The sequence below is a fragment of the Triticum dicoccoides genome, chromosome 6A (genome assembly GCF_002162155.2).
Source record: "Triticum dicoccoides isolate Atlit2015 ecotype Zavitan chromosome 6A, WEW_v2.0, whole genome shotgun sequence".
Classification (NCBI taxonomy): Eukaryota; Viridiplantae; Streptophyta; class Magnoliopsida; order Poales; family Poaceae; genus Triticum; species Triticum dicoccoides.
In genome coordinates this window covers 422,731,049-422,751,617 of record NC_041390.1, presented here as the reverse complement: position 1 = coordinate 422,751,617, position 20,569 = coordinate 422,731,049, and the positions used below count along the sequence as shown (strand labels likewise).

At 43.0% G+C, this 20,569-nt stretch overlaps 1 long non-coding RNA gene across 3 annotated transcripts in view; it reads right to left on the bottom strand.

Moving 5' to 3' along the window:
• Positions 1 to 19,039, bottom strand: part of LOC119317091 — a 21,579-nt gene extending 2,540 nt beyond the window's left edge. The window contains exons 1-3 of one of the 3 annotated variants that reach the window (XR_005153510.1): positions 17,930 to 19,038; positions 17,720 to 17,819; positions 10,257 to 10,315 (exon numbers count right to left, since the gene is read on the bottom strand). This is a non-coding gene — a long non-coding RNA (uncharacterized LOC119317091). Of the gene's footprint in view, positions 1 to 10,256; positions 10,316 to 14,059; positions 16,283 to 17,719; positions 17,820 to 17,929 lie in introns of those variants that run through there. The other 2 variants (XR_005153511.1, XR_005153509.1) reach the window with 2 other exon arrangements.
• Positions 19,040 to 20,569: the final 1,530 nt, after the last annotated feature.

Genomic DNA, 20,569 nt, shown 5'->3' with positions numbered 1-20,569 from the left:
TGGCCGTGTAACAGATGAGTTCTCGTCCGAAACCCTGATACTCCGAAAGAGTTTGTCCAGTTTGTACACGAAGTGCGTCCAGTTTTTGCCGTGACCCTCTCTACTCTTTCGCGCATGCTATGCGGGTGATATGATGATACCATGCCAAGTTTCAACATTTTCAGGATTCATTTTGTAGTGATTTTCAATTTTACGGTCATTTAGCTCTCTAAACAATTAGGTAAATGATCGAAAAACAACAAATGATGTTAGAACATGTTGGAAATTGATGACGTCCCTTTGAATGCTGCATACTGAACACAAAAGAAGCCCGGAGTTCAAATAAGTTTAAAATACATTGAAGTGGCCGTGTAACAGATGAGTTCTCGTCCGAAACCCTGATACTCCGAAAGAGTTTGTCCAGTTTGTACACGAAGTGCGTCCAGTTTTTGTCATGCCCTCTCTACTCTTTCGCGCATGCTATGCGGGTGATATGATGATACCATGCCAAGCTTCAACATTTTCAGGATTCATTTTGTAGTGATTTTCAATTTCACGGTCATTTAGCTCTCTAAACAATTAGGTAAATGATCGAAAAACAACAAATGATGTCAGAACATGTTGGAAATTGTTGACGTCGCTTTGAATACTGCATACTGAACACAAAAGAAGTCCGGAGTTCAAATAAGTTTAAAAAACATTGAAGTGGCCGTGTAACAGATGAGTTCTCGTCGGAAACCCTGATACTCCGAAAGAGTTTGTCCAGTTTGTACACGAAGTGCGTCCAGTTTTTGCCGTGACCCTCTCTACTCTTTCGCGCATGCTATGCAGGTGATATGATGATACCATGCCAAGTTTCAACATTTTCAGGATTCATTTTGTAGTGATTTTCAATTTCACGGTCATTTAGCTCTCTAAACAATTAGGTAAATGATCGAAAAACAACAAATGATGTCAGAACATGTTGGAAATTGATGACGTCGCTTTGAATGCTGCATACTGAACACAAAATAAGTCCGGAGTTCAAATAAGTTTAAAAAACATTGAAGTGGCCGTGTAACAGATGAGTTCTCGTCCGAAACCCTGATACTCCGAAAGAGTTTGTCCAGTATGTACATGAAGTGCGTCCAGTTTTTGCCGTGACCCTCTCTACTCTTTCGCGCATGCTATGCAGGTGATATGATGATACCATGCCAAGTTTCAACATTTTTAGGATTCATTTTGTAGTGATTTTCAATTTCACAGTCATTTAGGTAAATGACCGAAAAACAACAAATGATGTCAGAACATGTTGGAAATTGATGATGTCGCTTTGAATGCTGCATACTGAACACAAAAGAAGTCCGGAGTTCAAATAAGTTTAAAAAACATTGAAGTGGCCGTGTAACAGATGAGTTCTCGTCCGAAACCCTGATACTCCGAAAGAGTTTGTCAAGTTTGTACACGAAGTGCGTCCAGTTTTTGCCGTGACCCTCTCTACTCTTTCGCGCATGCTATGCAGGTGATATGATGATACCGTGCCAAGTTTCAACATTTTCAGGATTCATTTTGTAGTGATTTTCAATTTCAAGGTCATTTAGCTCTCTAAACAATTAGGTAAATGATCGAAAAACAACAAATGATGTTAGAACATGTTGGAAATTGATGACGTCGCTTGGAATGCTGCATACTGAACACAAAATAAGTCCGGAGTTGAAATAAGTTTAAAAAACATTGAAGTGGCCGTGTAACAGATGAGTTCTCGTCCGAAACCCTGATACTCCGAAAGAGTTTATCCAGTTTGTACACGAAGTGCGTCCAGTTTTTGCCGTGACCCTCTCTACTCTTTCGCGCATGCTATGCGGGTGATATGATGATACCATGCCAAGTTTTAACATTTTGAGGATTCATTTTGTAGTGATTTTCAATTTCACGGTCATTTAGCTCTCTAAACAATTAGGTAAATGACCGAAAAACAACAAATGATGTCAGAACATGTTGGAAATTGATGACGTTGCTTTGAATGCTGCATACTGAACACAAAAGAAGTCCGGAGTTCAAATAAATTTAAAAAACATTGAAGTGGTCGTGTAACAGATGAGTTCTCATCCGAAACCCTGATACTCCGAAAGAGTTTGTCCAGTTTGTACACGAAGTGCGTCCAGTTTTTGCCGTGAGCCTCTCTACTCTTTCGCGCATGCTATGCGGGTCATATGATGATACCATGCCAAGTTTCAACATTTCCAGGATTCATTTTGTAGTGATTTTCAATTTTACGGTCATTTAGCTCTCTAAACAATTAGGTAAATGACCGAAAAGCAACAAATGATGTCAGAACATGTTGGAAATTGATGACGTCGCTTTGAATGCTGCATACTGAACACAAAAGAAGTCAGAAGTTCAAATAAGTTATTAAAAATAAAAAAGAGGTGCAATGCTGGTTAATTTGCTTCAAGCCTTTCGGAATAGTGTAGACTGCACTGCACAATGCTCAGTGCAATCTATGCTATTCCGCAAGGCTTGAAGCTAATCAACATGCAGGTGAGCATTGCAACTCTTCGTCATTGTTTATGCACTCACGGCTTATAAACCGCTCATACTGCCTCTCTCTTGGCGAGGTGGGACTAAAAATCAGTTTACTAAGAAACTCTAGTACCGGTTCATGACATGAACCGGTACTAAAGGTCTTCGTGGGGGCCCCAGCCTGACCATAGCTTGACACAGCCTCATTAGTACCGGTTCTTGACATGAACTGGTACTAAAAGTTGCCCACGAACCGGTACTAATGATACCCGCCCGCCTAGCCGTTGGAACCGGCACTAATGGTCACATTAGTGCCGGCTCAAATTCAAACCGGCACTAATGTGCTTCACATTTGACCCTTTTTCTACTAGTGATAGTCCGAAAGAAATTGTCCAGATTGTACACGAAGTGCGTCAAGTTTTTGCCGTGACCCTCTCTACTCTTTCGCACATGCTATGCGGGTGAAATGATGATACCATGCCAAGTTTCAACATTTTCAGAGTTCATTTTGTAGTGATTTTCAATTTTGCGGTCATTTAGCTCTCTAAACAATTAGGTAAATGACTGAAAAACAACAAATGATGTCAGAAAATGTTGGAAATTGATGACGTCGCTTTGAATGCTGCATACTGAACACAAAAAAAGTCCGGAGTTCAAATAAGTTTAAAAAACATTGAAGTGCCCATGTAACAGATGAGTTCTCGTCCGAAACCCTGATACTCCGAAAGAGTTTGTCCAGTTTGTACACGAAGTGCGTCCAGTTTTTGCCGTGACCCTCTCTACTCTTTCGCACATGCTATGCAGGTGAAATAATGATACCATGCCAAGTTTCAACATTTTCACAGTTCATTTTGTAGTGATTTTCAATTTCACGGTCATTTAGCTCTTTAAACAATTTGGTAAATGACTGAAAAACAAATGATGTCAGAACATGTTGGAAATTGATGACATCGCTTTGAATGATGCATACTGAACACAAAAGAAGTCCGTAGCTCAAATAAGTTTAAAAAACATTGAAGTGCCTGTGTAACAGATGAATTCTCGTCCGAAACCTTGATACTCCAGAAGAGATTGTCTAGTTTATACACGAAGTGCGTCCCGTTTTTTGCCGTGACCCTCTCTACTCTTTCGCACATGCTATGCGGGTGAAATGATGATACCATGCTAAATTTCAACATTTTCACAGTTCATTTTGTAGTGATTTTCAATTTCACCGTCATTTAGCTCTCTAAACAATTAGGTAAATGACTAAAAAACAACAAATGATGTCAGAACATGTTAGAAATTGATGACGTTGCTTTGAATGCTGCATACTGAACACAAAAGAAGTCCGGAGTTCAAATAAGTTTAAAAAATATTGAAGTGCTCATATAACAGATGAGTTCTCGTCCGAAACCCTGATACTCCGAAAGAGTTTGTCCAGTTTGCACACGAAGTGCGTCCAGTTTTTGCCTTGACCCTCTCTACTCTTTCGCACATGCTATGCGGGTGAAATGATGATACCATACCAAGTTTCAATATTTTCAGAGTTCATTTTGTAGTGATTTTCAATTTCACAGTCATTTAGCTCTCTAAACAATTAGGTAAATGACTGAAAAACAACAAATGATGTCAGAACATGTTGGAAATTGATGACGTCGCTTTGAATGATGCATACTGAACACAAAAGAAGTCCGGAGTTCAAATAAGTTTAAAAAACATTGAAGTGTCCGTGTAACAGATGAGTTCGTCCGAAACCCTCATACTCCGAAAGAGATTGTCCAGTTTGTACACGAAGTGCGTCCAATTTGTACTCTTTCGCACATGCTATGCAGGTGAAATAATAATACCATGCCAAGTTTCAACATTTTCACAGTTCATTTTGTAGTGATTTTCAATTTCACGTTCATTTAGCTCTTTAAACAATTCGGTAAATGACCGAAAAACAAATGATGTCAGAACATGTTGGAAATTGATGACGTCGCTTTGAATGCTGCATACTGAACACAAAAGAAGTCCGGAGTTCAAATAAGTTTAAAAAACATTGAAGTGCCCGTGTAACAGATGAGTTCTCGTCCGAAACCCTGATACTCCGAAAGAGATTGTCTAGTTTGTACACAAAGTGCGTCCAGTTTTTGCCGTGACCCTATCTACTCTTTCGCACATGCTATGCGGGTGAAATGATGATACCATGCTAAATTTCAACATTTTCACAGTTCATTTTGTAGTGATTTTCAATTTCACGGTCATTTAGCTCTCTAAACAATTAGGTAAATGACTGAAAAACAACAAATGATGTCAGAACATGTTGGAAATTAATGACATCGCTTTCAATGCTGCATACGGAACACAAGAAGTCCGGAGTTCAAATAAGTTATTAAAAATAAAAAAGAGGTGCAATGCTGGTTAATTTTCTTCAAGCCTTTCGGAATAGTGTAGACTGCACTTCACATAGCTCAGTGCAATCTATGCTATTCCGAAAGGCTTGAAGCTAATCAACGTGCAGGTGAGCATTGCGCCTCTTCGTCATTGTCTCTGCACTCACGGCTTATATACCGCTCATACTGCCTCTTTCTTGGCGAGGTGGGACTAAAAATCAGCTTACTAAGAAAGTCTAGTACCGGTTCATGCCATGAACCGGTACTAAAGGTCTTCGTGGGGGCCCCCAGCCTGACTACAGCCGCACAGGCCTCATTAGTACCGGTTCGTGGCATGAACCGGTACTAAAGGTTGCCCATGAACCGGTACTAATGATGCCCGCCCGCCTAGCCGTTTGAACCGGCATTAATGATCACATTAGTGCCGGCTCAAATTTAAACCGGCACTAATGTGCTTCACATTTGACCCTTTTTCTAGTAGTGGTATGTGGCTATATGTTTTTTTTTTCATATGTGGCTATATATTTTTTTATTTTTATTAGTTTAATTTTTTTGTTCATATGTGATGTATATGTGTAAGTGATGTATATGTGTATGTTGAATATGCTAAATATATATGTCAAAAATGTTTTTTTGTTCATAGAAAAGTTTTATATATGCAAAAGTTACAATTTTAGAAAAGTTTTATATATCTAGCTAGGAAGGAAAGAAGAAGAAAAAGAAGGATAGGAAAGAAGAAAATAAGAAGAAAGAAAGAAGAAGAGGAGAGGAAGAAGAGGAGAAATAAATAAGAAGAGGAAAAAAAGAAAAATAAGAGGAAAATAAGAAAGGAATAGAGGAAAAGAAGAAGAAAATAGAAAATCTATTTTTTTCTTCTTCTCCTCTATTCCTTTTTTCTTCTCCTCTTTTTTTCTTTTTTTTTATTTGATCTTCTCCTATATTCCTTTCTTCTTCTCCTCTTTTTATTTCTTCTTCGTTTTCTTATGTTTTATCGGGTCTGTCGTCGTCGATATACCCCTCCTGATAACTTCAACACGAGAGGGGGTCAATATACCCCCTCCCTGATAATATTATTTTCCCATGTACGTATGTCGTGTCGATATCAACTCCCGATAACTTCAACACGTGGGGGGGTCGATATACCCCCTCCCGATAACTTCAACATGAGGGGGGTCGATATACCCCTCCCGATAACTTCAACACGAGGGGGGGTCGATATACCCCCTCCTCGATAATATTATTTTTCCATGTACGTATGTCGTGTCGATATAAACTCCCGATAACTTCAACACATGGGGGGGTCGATATACCCCCTCCCGATAACTTCAACACGAGGGGGGTCGATATACCCCCTCCCGATAACTTCAACACATGGGGGGTTGACCTACCCCCTCCCCGATAACATTATTTTCTCATGTATGTATGTCATCGTTGTCGATATAACCCCCTCCCGGATAACTTCGACCATGATAACTTATACCACGGGAGCACCCCCCGGCCCTCTCACTCGACCAAAATTCTCAAGGACACCCAAACCCTAGAAAAAAACGATGTCGGTCTCCTACCCCCTCCCGCCGCGCCCATACCCTTGAAGCGTTGCCGAGGCCACCCCAAACCCGGAATAAGCTAGGTCTACGTTTGCCACTAATATATCCACATGTTGTCATGTTTGTGTAATAATTGCCATGTTGTAATATTTGCAGAAACAATGGAGTTCGGATGAGACGAGGAACAAGAACAGGTGTTGGGGGACATAATCTTAGCCGGACATGATGTCATGTCGTATCTTAACGACAATGATGGTCTGGAAGCAGAACAGGGTGAAGAAGAAGCAGGCTACGGTGATCGAAGAATGGAGGAGGAAACACATGATTATGATGGCTCCAGTGACCCAATGCTGGTGCAAGAAGGAGCCCGTGGTGACGGCTCCGGTGACCGAACAGAGTCCGCCCAGGTAAATATATTAGTTAAGCTTGTCATGACTAGCTAATTGGTGCATTCATTGTTTTGGTATGTACACATATTAATTAACTCTCGTCTAATTCTTCTTTTTCCTAGCCCTCCGGATCAAGCACAACTTCGATAAAGAGACGAGGCCCGAAGAAAAAGTTGCCCTCGGATGAAAGGTTTGAGATCACAGAAATCGCGCGCAATGGCATGCCGATTGAACCCATCCGGACAAAAGGAAGCATTTTCTACTCAGTGCAGGGTCCGATCAGCATCCAGCAATGGTATAAGCCTAAGAACGAAGACCCTGAGGTGTCTTATGTCAATGATATGCAGAAAAATGATCTTTGGACTGAGCTGAAGGCAAATTTCACCCTACCGCCAGAGGAGGGTCCGGAGAAGCCAGTTAAAGAGCAATTAATCAAGTCTCATGCTCTTAAGAAGATGGCAGAGCTATTCAGGAGGTGGAAGAATGAGCTGAAAACATTTGTCGACAACGAAGAGACACCAGAATTCATCGGCAGATATGAGAAGATCAGAGATCACTGACCCACATTTGTGGCCTACAAGACATCGAAAAAGAGTAAGAAGATGTCGGCGACAAACAAGAAAAATGCTGCAAAGAAGAAGCTTCACCATCGGATGGGGTCAGGTGGCTACCTCAAAGCCCGGCCTAAGTGGGCCAAGGCTGAGAATGATCTGCTTGATAAAGGGATCGAACCAGAGACAATGAACTGGCCAGACCATTGCCGGACTTGGTTCTTCGGGGCTGGCGGAACCGTGGACCCTGTATCAAGGAAATGCGTTTGGATGAACGAGCAAATGAACATACCAGTCAAGAAGCTAAAGCACTATATCGATGCAGCGCAGCAAGGGACGTTCGTTCCAGACAAAGAGAACGACGAGCTCACAATGGCCCTCGGGAATCATGAGCACCCTGGACGGACACGAGGCACGCCAGGCTCCATTCCGTGGAGGGCTGGGTTTCCGGATGCAGGCGGTTACAAATGCCAGGAGAGGGGAAAAAAGTGCAGCAGACCCAAATGCAGGCACTGCACGCAAGGGTACAAGCGATAAAGGAATGAGAAGCAAATCGCAGCAAGAACTGCCGAAGCTTCCCCCGAAGCTACCCCGCCATCTCAGCGTAGAAGCAGCGTGGCTTCCACCGAGCTGCTTCAGCCGGAGCATGTCTTGACGGCTCCTGCCAGCTATCCCGTGGATGCTATCACGGAGTCTCAAAATTGCCACCTTATGACGCAATGGATGAATTTGAAGGTCAAGGCGACTGTTGGCTCTGTTTTTTCTACTGAACCCGGCGCAAGTTTTCACTGCCGGCCGATTCCAGAAGGATATGCTAGGGTGATGGTGGATGAAATAACGGAGGGATTTGAGGACCTCCAGCTTGACCACCTACCGGTGAAGGGGAGACTCGGCTGGGTTCTGCTCTGAAGACTCCATGCCTATGGCAGAAGGAGCTCATCAACCTTCCGAACTGGACGCCTCTGCCTCCTCCTCCTCCTCCGGCGAGTCAGGGCACTCCGCCTCCTCCACCGCCTCCTCCTCCAACGAGTGACGATCAGGGCACTCGGCCTCCTTCTCCGGCACGTGGCGGCACTCCGCCTCCTCCACCGCCTCCTCCTCCGGCGAGTGACGATCAGGGCACTCGGCCTCCTTCTCCGGCGCGTGACGGCACTCCGCCTCCTTCTCCGCCTGCGCCGGCGCGCCCGGGCAGCCAGCCTCCTCCTTCTCCGCCTCGTCAGCAAGGGCGGAAGAGACCCACCGCCGCTCCGGCTGCTCCGGCATGTCGTAGTCCTTCTCCGCCTCGTAAGCAAGGAAAGAAGACAGTCGCAGCTGCTCCGTCTGCTCTGCCGGCATCTAGCGGTACAACCAGAGGCGGGAGGCAATACAGATTCGGTCCTTCTCTGAAGACTCCAGAGAACTTGCCATACGCGATTACCCCGGAGGAGAACGCCGACATCGCGCGAGCCGAAGTGAGGAACTTCTTTGAAGAGGTGAAAGCAAAGAAACATCCACCTCCGAAGGAGAAGGTAGATCCAAAAGCGAAGCGCACTCTGGCTGCCCTGAAAAAACCAGCAAAGTCTCCGCCGAAAGGCAACTATGAGCGCATTATTGAAAAGTCATTTGTCGAAGAGGAGCGGTCGGGAAGTACTGTCAGTGACCAAAGGTTAAAAGAACGACGAGCTGGGAAAAAAATTCCCCAGCTCGGCGAACAAGCGAACCAAGCGTGCCCCCCACTCAAGGTGCCTATTAATGATCCGAGGATGGTGCCCGGTTATAGCAATCTTGGAGATTACCTGCCTGACAATGTACATTATGAGTTCTTGGAGGTGGAGGAACACAGATACAAGTACGGGAAGCCTCGCGAAGCGCACTCTGGCTGCCCTGACAAAACCACCCAAGTCTCCGCCGAAAGGCAACTATGATCGCATTATTGAAAAGGAATTTGCCGAAGCGGAGCGGTCGGGAAGTACTATCAGTGATCAAATGCTGAAAGAACAATGAGCTGGGAAACAAATTGCCCATCTCGGCGAACAAGTGAAGCAATCATGCCCCCCACTCAAGGTGCCTAGCGACATCGTCGCTAATGATCCGAGGATGGTGCCCGGTTATAGCAATCTTGGAGATTACCTGCCCGACGATGTACATTATGATTTCATGGAGGTGCAGATACAAAGATACGAGTACGGGAAGCCTCTCGTCAAAGATGAAAGATCTCTAGCAACGATGATGCGAAGATTCCATGATTGGTACATGAAAACATGCAGAGAGTCTGGGGGGAGGAATACTTTGCCGCTGAGAGTTAGAGATGAGCATGATCTCATTGGAATTGAACTGTTGAATGTTCCATTTGAGGAGTTCTTCCAGTTTTTCAATCAAAAGGCCCTCGATAAAGCAACGGTCACTTGCTACTGTTTGTAAGTAGTACTACTTCTGTCATTAAGTCTCTCTATATAGGTCAACTCTTTCATTGCATGTATTTATAATTATCCTTATTATATTATGCAGATTGAAGATCGCCGAATTGAAGAAAAGACAAATCGATGATATTGGGTTCATTAACACAAATCTCATAGATACAATTGAGGTTAAATATCGTGCCGACGATGCCGAGGCCAACTTGCTACATTCGTTGGTAATAAATGAAAACAAAGATACAATATTCTTTCCTTACAACTTCAAGTGAGTGTTACTGTCTTGTGCATATTCGGTTTCCCTTATTAGTTCAGATTATAGTAATGTAATTGATGAGTTATGCATGCGTGCGCAGCTTCCACTATATTCTCCTAGAAATTAAGCTTGAGCAGGACTAGTAACCTTCTTAGACTCGAGACGAAAAGATCCCCAGGACTATGCGGACATGACTCAAATGCTCGAGAAGTAAGTTAAATTGATCATTATCCACCATATCAGTAACTTTGTTCATTTCCTGATATATCAAGTAATTGTTTTCTTTGTCTGGCAGGGTTTGGAGAAAATTCACCAAAAAAGCTCCGGGACTGCCAAAGAAGCTGCAATTTAGACACCCGAAAGTAAGTACTATATAGTAACATATTTCACGCATCTCCTAGTGATTCAAGCGCTAATTTCATTAATACCATTTAGCATGCTTGCTTATCAGTTTGATTGACCTCTATTTCTTGTAAAGTGGTTGTGGCAGGAACAAGGGAATGATTTCTGTGGATACTACCTTTGCGAGTCCATTCGCCACACAACCTGTGAACGAGGGTACTCTGACGAACAATATGAAGTGCGTAAGCAATAATATTCACAATTTTATTTTATTACCATCATTTGTGTTGAGTTTCATTTATTCATATATATATGTATGTGTGTGTGTGTGTTTTGACCCCCTTCTTCAAATTTGATCTTTCGGATGCGGGATAAACTCCTAGCACCACATCACCACATCGTATGCGAGCAATTCAAGAGGAATTGACGATATTCTTCCTTGACCACGTGATCGCTAAAGATAAAGAATACTATGTGGATCATGTGTTCGTATATAATTAGGAGATTATATTGTAAGAGATAATTATTGTATATATGTAGCCGGTAGTGTCAGATAGATATACAAGAACTTGTTGTTCGAATAATCTCTTCGAGAAGGAGAGGTGGTTGATATCACTTCTCTCTGTATGCATATATGTTCATGACGATCTTCTGTTTTCTTCGTTTGCTTACTAGCTAGCTAGCGTGTTTAGTCCTCTCTATACATATATAGTACGTAGCGTCGACCAAGCACGGACATAAGAGAGGATATTTCTCTCTATTAATTAGCTAGCTAACACAATATATGAAACACCTAAATTAACCTCCCAAAACCCCCAACCCCCCCCCTTCAAAAGAAACCAAAAACCTCAGCCCCTGAAATGCTGACGCGTGGATGCCTATTGGTCCCGGTTGGTGCCACCAACTGGGACCAAAAGAAAAAAACAAAAATCTCAGCCCCTGAAATGCCGATGCATGGATGCCTATTGGTCCTGGTTGGTGCCACCAACCGGGACCAAAGGCCCTCCTGCCTGGGCTTGGCGCACCGGCCACGTGGAGGCCCATCTGTCCCAGTTCCTGTTTGAACCGGTACTAAAGGGCCAGGGCATTAGTAACGACCCTTTAGTCCCGATTCAAAAACCGGGACAAAAGGCCCTTACCAACCGGGACAGAAGACCTTTTTTCTACTAGTGTAATTCGCTTGACATAAATGAACGGGTAACTAAACGAGTGGTTGAGGTCAGTTTGGCGAAACTTCTTAGAGAAGAAGAAATCAAATGAGCCCTTAGAGCTAAAGTGGGTCAAGTAGTTTAAGGGGATAATAATACACAATTTTCCATATGATTCCAATGGCAAACATAGGAAAAAAATTCATCCAACTTAACACGATGAAGGTACAATTGTAGGCCATGAGAACCTAGAGATGCATATTTCCAGCTTTTGTAGAAAGTTGTTTGGGGCCTAGTAGAGAAGTATGTCTCACTCAACAAGGACATGGTTGAGGACATAGCACAACTGGGAGATGATGAGAATGAGGTACTCACTGCTCCATTTATAGAGAAGGAAGTGTTTGAGGCAATTTCGCAAATGAAGAATAACAAAGCACCTGGTACAGATGGTTTACCAATAAAATTCTATAAGAGGTGTTGGGATAATATTAAAGGTGACTTCATGCAATGTTCCATGATCTGTTTAATGGCCATTTACAATTATCAATATTGAACTTTGGGACAATCACATTGTTACCAAAGAAGGAAGAGGCAGTTTGCATTCAGCAGTTCAGACCGATGTCTGCCTAATGTAGCTTTAAGTATTTACAAAAGTTGGAACGAATCACCTAATACAGATTGTTCATTTTGTGGTTCATCCGACTTAAAATGGATTTCATGCATGGGCAACACATCCTCGAGGGAGTGGTCGGTCTACATGAAACCTTGCATGAAATCCATTCGAAGAAACTTGATGTTGTGGTTTCAAAGTGGATTTCAAGAAGGCATATTATAAAGTCAAGTGATGATTTTTACAGCAAGCCTTGCGTATGAAAGGTTTTGATGCGGCCGAAGCATGTCGAATCCTTTGTACAAAAAGGCAACGTAGGAATCAAGGTTAATGACGACATAGGTCATTATTTCCAGATGCAAAGAAAGAATAAGACAAGGGGATCTGATGTCTCCTATCCTGTTTTAATGTTGTTGCTCATATGTTGTCTGTTCTCATTAATAGAGCTAAGGAGGACGGCCAGGTGTAGGTGGTCTAATTCCGCATCTAATGGATGGTGGGATGTCCATTCTACAATACACAGATGACACCATTATTTTCATGGAATATGATCTAGAAAAGGCGAGAAATATAAAATTAGTTTTATTCCTTTTAAAACAACTATCTGGGCTTAACATTCATTTTAATAAAAGTGAGTTAGCTGATATACTATTGAAAGTGGTGTCCATCTGAATGAATAAACACGTGTCGTTCTAAACGTAACCACCGATAGAGAATTTTCTTAAAAAGATGCAGCTGATTTTAGTTTTGACTCTTTTGTACCGACCTTCTCGATGTCATCTCAGCGTGAAATTTGCACAAATCTAAAAGGGTCTCTTGTCTTTGGTGTGTAAATTTTTTATTTGTATTTATTCAAAAAAATGTACGAAAAATAATGTTAACATGTAATTATTGTAAGAATAAATTCTTTAAGTGTGTTTGCATTAAACACATTCAATTCTTGTTCATCCGTGATTATTTGTTCAGGCAAAATTTTGCACAAGTCTAGAGTTATCTCTTGTCTTTGATGTGTACACTTTTTACATGTATAACCTATTTTTATTTTCAAGCCTAATTTATTTAAAATAGCTAAAAATTGATAGTTGTCTATTTACCCTCCTCTAGTCAATTATATCGATCCTTTCAACTGATCGGTGAACTGAGCAGATCAATGCAGTACAAAAAAATCAATAAAAGCCGGAAATGAACCAGGTAAAAAATAATACATGTGTCAGCCTAAGAAGGTTGGTTCTCCATACATAGCCTAAAATTACAGTGATTGGTGGACCGAACAGACCGGCGCAATCCAAAAAATCATTAAAAATCAAGAATGAACTGTGCTATTAGTGAGAAATTGTACACTAATTTATTTAATAAGACAATGGTATACGTGCTATAGCGTGGCGTTATTTTTTACAGTGAGCAAAAAGGAAAAAAAGGGCCTCGCTAGCGGTGGAATCAGTGGCGGTGGTAGCGGACTCTAGATATTTCTACTGCAGAGTGAAATATAGCGGTGAACTAACCCATCAAAAACCAGCAGGCGACCCTCTAAAACTTGCCTAAAGCAGATGCAAACCAGGGGCACGTGGCAATCATATAAGCTTTGAATCATAGCACTGTGAATGCACGGGGTTGCCCCTGGCTTAGCCAGTATTTCATATATATATATATATATATATATATATATATATATATATATATATAGAAAATCCATCCTACCACCTGGAGTAGTTACCTTACATGTCTCATATACTACCATGTGATACTATATATATATATTATTTTATTATTTTAAATATGTTCATATACTTATCTAAGATATTTCAAAGTAAGTTATATGAAAAAATTGCATATGAGCCCATAGTTTTTGTTATATTTGCGAAATACGTACATATTTGTACGTAAAAAAGAGTATACTTAAAACAAGATATATACTACCTAAAAATTAGTATATATACTACCTAATCATTGTTATATACTACATACTACACGTACATACTCTCGGTTTCGTCAGATACTACATACAACATACAAAACGCAAGTGGTGGTAACTACCACTGCTTGTAGGAAATATATATATACCGCTGTTATAGGCATGACATAAAAAAATCATAAACTAAAATTTAATGGCAATTTTTTAAAAAGAAAATGCATAGAAGGGTCTAGAACAAAGAGAAGTGTTTATGATTTGAAGTTTGTACATTGTAATTTGTTTAGAAGGAAAAATTGAAGAATTAAAATATAGAACATTCCAAAACAAAGAAGTGCTTGTTTTTTCTATAAGTTTGTTCATCAACCACGGAATCTTGTAGATAGTACATGTGGCAGTCAGGTAGAGTGAAGAGGTTATCGAATGACCAACAACGCTCTAATTTGACACATCTCTACAGTTGAACTAGTTTCATCCAGCTGACATTCAAAGTTATTCATACACTATATAGTGTTATAGATATAGATATCAGTGAAATTAGATTGACTACAAATGATATGCAATGCAATGAGATAAAGCCAGTGGCCGGTTTATTATTAGCCATGCATGCCCTAAAATACAACCAATATAATACTACTCCCTCCGTCCCAAAATAGTTTTTTTTTAAATTTGTCTAGATACGGATGTGTCTAGAAACATTTTAGGACGCTGATAAGTGCCACACATGTGGGCGTTAGAGTGTCTGCCTACATATTTTGTGTGGTGTATAAGAGAAACAGCGCACACACCTACGTGTGGGCAAAACAAGTAATGCACACACACCTTTTTTCCCTCTCAGTCCCTCTCACACGCGTGCGTGTGGACGAAATAGATAACTCCCACACGCCCCATACGTCAGGCCTCATACCTCGTGGTCCCGCACGCCCCGCGTGACAGTCACCGCGCACCCCGCAGTTGCCATGGTCCAGACCCTCGTCAATGTTCGTTTAACTGCAGTTGCCATGTTGCTGAACTTCGTTGCCATGTCGGACAACTACAGTTGTTATATATGGTCTGGTCTACTGCAGTTGCCATGATTTCAAAACTTTAGAAGTGTCCACCCACTAATACTAGGCAGTTACCATGTAGCACTACAAAAAGGCATGGCAAAAAACATGTTCGGGTAAAAGAGAGAGTTGCCATGTGCTCACAAGCACGCTAGGGCAGTTGCCTTGTAAAGAGAAAAAGTTGCCATCTGCTTACGTGCACGCTAGGGCAGTTGCCATGTACCCTACAGAAACACATGGCAACTGCCAACTTTGGGTGTAGGCGAGGAGACAGGCGTGTGGACGAATTGCTAAACATCCACACACCAGCCCCTCTACGTGCGTGAAAACTGGTGTGTGAGCGAATTGCTAAACGCCCACACACCAACCCCCCGTGTGGTGAAAAAGAACGTGTGAGCGACCGGATGAATGCCCACACACTAGCTTAGCCCTACATGGCACACAAAAACTGCTAGAACGCACCAAGATTCATGTAGAATTAGTTGGATGAGGATCCATGCATGTGGGCGAGTTGCCAGATGCCCACACGTGTGGGCGTTAGTGTTTTCGACATTTTATTATTTGATACTTCCATATCTTAATAAATGTAAGACAAGCTTTTTCTGGACGAAGGTAATATATAATTAAGAGTAAGTATCATAAACTACTATAACATACATTAATGTCGTATATATGATACTAACCTATGAGATTATTCACTCTAAGAGGTCCATAACTCCTCCACTACCCAAGCTCTACTATACGTACTGGTGGTCCCTATACAGGGATTACCAATTAGGCTCGGTTGATTCAAAGAATTTTCATAGAAATTTTGAAGGACTAGAGTTCTTTTGGAATATTTTTCTATGTTGGTTGTTTGATTCATAGGATTGAATTCTATAGAACTTTTTGGATGGATTTATGTTTACTTCCCAAAGGATTTCTAGCATCCGCTCAAACCTTTTTGAACGAATCATTTGTCTGTTCTATATAATGCAATCAAAAAGCCTAAAATATTGTAGAATTGAGATGACCATTTCAATTCAATCATATGTTTTTTCTATTCCCATGCTTTTAGAATCTTACAAATCAAAGAAGCTCTTAATTTGCATGTTGTCCTGTGTGCATGAGTGCTAGTATATCAGATATTCTTTAGAGAAAAAAAGACGTATAAACAGAACGCCACTACACAGGCCGGGCTGGCCGGCACAATAAACACACACCCCTTACCGTGTCTCCTAGTCACACTAGAATAACGCAGACCAGGGTTAAACCTGCGAGTGGGCGTGTGTGTAAATGTGAGCAGTGGGCACAACTCAACCGTCCACCATGAGGTGGCTCCATAGTTTATGAATAATGTGACGTAAGACAATGCGTAAGAATATTTGTTGTATTTGTGAGGATAAAAAAAGTTGTGCGAATAATTCAAAGGTGTCATATTGGGATGTTACCGACATAGCTAACTCTTGGGCGCAAGGCTTTCAAAAAAAAAATCTTGTGCACAAGGACTTAATTACATGTCGACTTGGAGGGATTATTCTACAGATATAAAACAAAGTGAATAGAAACGGCAATCAAACTTCCATATTAGGTGAGAACTATAGCATATTGGGAACATATACACAAGTATGCTAGCACAGAATGGTTCTTAATAAATTAACGAGAAACTAAGAAATAGAGGAGTTAAATGATGCATTTTAACAGAAAACTTGCATTCAACAAACTGAAAAAGGTAGTTTCTGATTGTTTGAAAAAAGGTAGTTTCTTTTTTGAGGTGGCAAACTATATTGTTTCTTATTGGTATGACCAACCCGTCGACTGCGAGGTGCTTGTGATTAAATTGTTAATCTTAAATTATCTCAGTTCAGTCTCTTGGAGATGCTCATCAGGACTGGGCATTCATGCATAAGGGTAGAGGATGCGTACATGTTGTGGGTGTCTATATCTGTACTGTTTTTCTCATTTCTCAAAAAAAAAATTGATGCACAATTATTATTATTTTTACAACACGCTTTATAGAGAGTAATGCATTTTATGTTGAAAAAAGACGAACATTTTATGGTTCACTTCGATCTATATTGTAAGAGAGAGCAGCACCTTTCAAGAGTAATCTAATGTCGTTACCATTGATCTCTATTTTTTGTGTGGTCACCTTTTTGAATTAATCGTACGTGTCTATAATGAGGCAGCAAGCAAAACTAAATCCTTGAGCAAGAGAGAGACACGAAACAACAGGAGTTGCACATCTAGATCTATCCCAAGGCTCCGTTTACTATTGCTGCGAATTCTTGCAATCTTATATTATGTTTGTTTATCCGCATTTGACTACTTCATGGCTAATTTCCTAAACAAATTATGAACTAAACACGACGAAGTATAGCGCAACAAACCGTAAACTGAGCCTAAATCAACTGATCGCTGGATCTAACTCCACACATGTGTTCAGAGGAAGAATCAATCCTAGAGATAACTAGGCGCGGCCGCTTTTCTTCCTGGAGATAAGTACGAGACGTCACCAATGGAACAGTGACGTGCCCGACAATGACCTAGGTAGCAGTCCCTACCCTTTACTCCAGCAGCAAGCAGCTGGCTATCGGAGACAAATATATGTTACACCACGCAATTACTTTCGACAGTGACGCAACGTGTAAGAAATTGAAGAACATAGGGACAGCATGCAGCGCAGCGCTGCGCAAGAAATCTGCAATTACCTGGCAAGAAAAGAGTCAAGTGGTAAGCAGATCTGAGCTATCGATCCATGCGCACATTTGCCTCTAGATCGTCCATCTCCGGCCTACTCAGTAGGTTGATCTGCCATGAACATTCCAGACTAATATAAGCCGAAAGCAATCGTAATCAAAACATGCGATACTGTAGTAGATCTGACAAAAATTTACGGAGATCCATGAGTATATTTTTACCTTGGTTGCTCCAAGATCCAGATTCTTGGAACCAGCTATAGCTGAATCAATCAGCGGCGCCGCAGTAAATGCCTTTTTCCCTTCCCAAGGCCGGAGCGAGGAGCAGCGGTTAACGGTAAAATCCCTTGGAAAAGATGAGAGAATTTATCAAAGCAAAAGGGAGCATCTTCGTATCGTACCGAGAGAAAAGGGAGGGAATCCGTGCGCGAAAGCGTACCCACGCGCGCGGCGCCGTACGCTCTAGCCTCCCAGAAATGGAAACTTGCAGAGAGCGGCATGAACACAAAATTGCGGGTTAGTCTGTACGGCATACGATGACGCAAAAACGACGGCCGGCCGGCCGGCCAGCCGGCCTCTGCTGTGGACGCGGCGGCGGTGTGCTAGCGCGTGCAGCCAGCCACGGCGAAGGCCGGAAGGGAAGCGGGAGAGTGGATGACAGGAAGAGCAGTGAGCACGCGGCCGCGACGGCACACCCGGGCGGTGCCGTAACGACCGGCCGTGTGCTCACTCTCTTCTGTCACCGCCCAGCGCCCGTACCGGTCCTTGCCGAGCTAAGCAGCCGCGCCGCGCCCCTTCAACGCACACCGCCGCCGCGGCCACCGCACGCGGCACGGACGCTGGCGTTCTTTTGCGAGATCGATGGGGGAGATGGGAGAGGTGGGGAGAGACGGGTGTTGGGAAGCCGGATATATAGGCCGAGGGGTTGGGGGAGGTAGCCGGGCACGCACGTGTTGGGCCCGCGGTATGGCAGCGACGAGCGGAGAACGTGCAGCGCCGGAACATTCCGCGGCTGGCTGGCTGGCTGGCTGGCTGGCTAGGATTTTCCTACTCCAATCCCGCCGCGCGCGAGAGGGGTGGTTGTCAGGCTGAGGTGGTTGGTTGCATCGATCTAGCGCATAACAAGGGCACGATCGAGCGACGGGTTGATGGCGCCCGGCGCTGCGGACGCGGCCGCGCTAGGTAACGAGCTAGCTGCTAGCTGTCGCCGCGCCGCGCCAGATCGAATCGAGCTAGCCAGCGGCGTCGCTCGCCCGGCGGCCAGGCTGGGATGGATGGATCGATGGCAGGCGTGCCTCCCCTCCTCGATCGTGTTCGGCTCTTTCTAAAATCGGGCATGCGCGGCGCCGTGAGTGAAGGCGAGGGGAGGCGTGTGGGGTTCATCTCCTCGAAGCGATAAGCTGGGGCATTAAAGCCGCGCCGGGGCCGGTGGCCCCTCGACACGACACGAGAGGCGAGGCCACCCCGCGATAAGATTTTTCCAAATCTTGCCACCCTTTTCTTTTTTCCTTCTACCACCAGCTTTGACTCACCGGCCGATCGATGACCACAACCGAAGCACAGAGATGCCCGCCCGCCCGTCCCGAGCGTCGCTGGAGCGCCAACAAGTGGCAATTTGAGCAGCGCGCCTTCTTCCCATCGCTTCACGCACATGTTCGACGTGACATGGCTGCTCCGACAACTGTCGAGCCACCAGAGAGAGAGAGAGAAACGGAATGTGTACATATACTCCATCTGTGTGCGAAAATTTCTTTTGGAGGACGAGCAGCTCCATGGAGCTTACGTTTGCAAAATTAAAAAATCATCATTTTTTTTTCAAAATAATCTGATAAAATATAGATGTACATGGAGGCATAATGTATATGTGTGTAAAATTTCAAAACGGAATACATTGAAATGAGGGCTGTGCAAAAAAAAAAACCAAATCTAGGGCTTTTCTACGCATGGCACTATTCATTCTCAAAGTTCATGAATTTGTTTTTTTTATGGGTCACATTTCAAGGTATTTTATCCTGAATTTTCACGGACACATACATTTCGTCCTTGCGTACTTGCACATTTTTTCACTATTTTTCAAACTAGAAAATTTTGAAATAAAGTGGAGCCCGGTCACCAAAACACACCCCACTGATTTGTGCACATATATACAAGTAAAGAAAGTTCTTTCAAAAATAGGGCAAATGAAAAGAGGCATGGACTTTATGTGCGTATCAATGAAAGAAATAGAGTGCTATTTGAATGTTTTTTTTTGTGAGTAGTGCTATTTGAATGTTATAGTGTTGCTATAGTGTATTAGGAGAGCCGGCGCTAAGTTCTAGCAAATATGGCTGCTTGCGGCCCTAGTTGAGTAATAGTGCGCTATTTTGTCTAAAAGTTCTAGCGTCATGCAAAAATCTAAAACAGAGAAAAAAAACCCAGCAGCCCAAAGCCGCCCTCTACGATCCATAGCCCTTAGGGCATCTCCAGCCGTTGGCCCCTCAGGGACGCCTAAAATCGCCGCCTGGGAGTGAGCCGACGTAAAAATTGGACCTGGGGTGAGTTGGTCCCCAGCTGTCGGCCCCAGGGCCGCCCCCAGACACGTTTTAAAATAAAAGAAGTTCGGCGAAGTTCGGCTTAAACACGATAAAATTCGGTCAAACACGATAAATTTCGGCCAAACACGATAAGTTTCGGCACATTTCGGCGAAGTTCACGGATTTTCATTATATAGCACATATACATAAACTAATCTAAAGGAAAAAGTGGCTGAAGTCGCCGCCGTCGCCGCCATCGTCGTCGTCGGCCTTCTCCTCCTTGACGCGGGCGCCCCTGCTGGACCCCTGCCCGGCGTCGCCATGGCGGACTGGTGGCGGCGCATCGTCG